Genomic DNA, 1,788 nt, shown 5'->3' with positions numbered 1-1,788 from the left:
CGTGGCCACATAACCACTTCGGGAGTGCATTATTTCTCTAATAATTTTAACGGCCTGGAGTCACAATCACACATCAATTGTTCAGATGATTTGTTTCAAGACATTTGACATGTTTCTGTCCTGAAATCTCGTGTGTGTTGAACTAGCTAATTTTTTAGGCACCTCATCCCAAACCTTTCGTTGCAAAAACGTCATTTTAGAGCTAATAACAGAGGCTTGAGCCATTGATATGCAGGCTAACGCGTCTGTGCGTCTCTCAGCAGTATTCAGCAGCAGCGTCTACAAATAGCTCATATTTAAGTTGAACTGCTTCAAGAACCTCGCAACTGAGAAATGCGAAACTTTTATTTTTTTAATAAATTCTATTGATCAATTGTATTGATAAATTTGCGGGGCAGCCACAGCTCTGACACTAAGTTAAACCTGGCAACACATTTGTATGTGTTTATACTTTCTTTTTTCTTTGTTTTGTTTTAGAACTGTAGGCCTACTGCCTTAATGGTTTGATGTTTTGTACTGTTTTAATAAAGAAAAAGAAATCAGAAAAAAAGATTAGCGATACGCACTCCGAGTGACCTGACTCAAAAGATTCCCGAACCCACTAAGCTCTGATCTCAATCAAATGATTCACGATACGAGCTTCGAAGTTCCGATCTAAATAATAATTTTGCGAACCCGTTCCTAAGTTCCGATCTGAATCAAAAGATTTGCGAACCCGCTCCGAAGTTCCGATCTGAATCAAAAGATTCGCGAAACGTGCTCCGAAGCTCTGATCTAAATAATGATTTTGCGAACCCGTTCCTAAGTTCCAATCTGAATCAAAAGATACGTGCTCCGATGTCAAAAGATTCGCAAACCCGCTCCGAAGCTCCGATCTCAATCAAAAGATTCACAATACACGCTCCAAAGTTCCGGTCTAAATAATGATTTGCGAACCCGCTCCAAAGTTCCGATCTGAATCAAAAGATTCTCGATACGAGCTCCGAAGTTCCGATCTGAATCAAAAGATTTGCGATACAATCTCCGAAGTTCCGATCTAAATAATGATTCGCAATATGCACTCCGAAGTTCCGATCTGAATCAAAAGGTTTGCGAACCCGCTCCGAATTTCCGATCTCAATCAAATGATTCGCGATACGCGATCCGATTAGAGCCCTTTGAAACATTTGAAACATTGAAACATTTTGCGACGCAGTGGTTAAGTGATTTGGAAAAGCTCAGTTCCACCCATCACTACGTGCTTTTTAAAATCACTACAAGCGCCATTAATACATTTTTTAACCACTTATAATATTTTAAAGCCTTTATCATTTCTCAACTCTTCAGCTGTGCAGTAAAATCACTTTAAAGATTCACTTTTTTATTCATGAAGATGGCATAAGAAATGTGCCAAAATCTCCTGGTTGAATTTTTAGATGAAAATTACATGAAATTATCATTGAAACCAGTAGATGGTGGTAGTGGATCACATATATATATATATATATATATATAGCCAACACACTTGTTACTGTTGTAGTATTGTTACTCTGAATTTAGTCTGAATCACTTAATGCACAGCTCTATTTTTGACATCGACCTGTCAGATGATTCGTAGTTTGTCATTCCTGAAACAGTATACGTGGACGTTTGGTCCTCTTAGACAAACAAAAAATGTCTTCAAATTGTGAATGGATTATGTTGACAAACTGTGCAAAAGGCGCTCTGCAGCTGATTTTGACAGTTGACCGGAAATGACTGAGCTGGCTTATCTATAACCAGGAAGTAACCGTGCATATTGTCAATTGA

Source organism: Sinocyclocheilus rhinocerous, unplaced genomic scaffold (genome assembly GCF_001515625.1).
Source record: "Sinocyclocheilus rhinocerous isolate Xijiao unplaced genomic scaffold, SAMN03320098_v1.1 scaffold758, whole genome shotgun sequence".
In the NCBI taxonomy this organism is placed as follows: domain Eukaryota; kingdom Metazoa; phylum Chordata; class Actinopteri; order Cypriniformes; family Cyprinidae; genus Sinocyclocheilus; species Sinocyclocheilus rhinocerous.
This window is presented reverse-complemented; position numbering follows the sequence as displayed.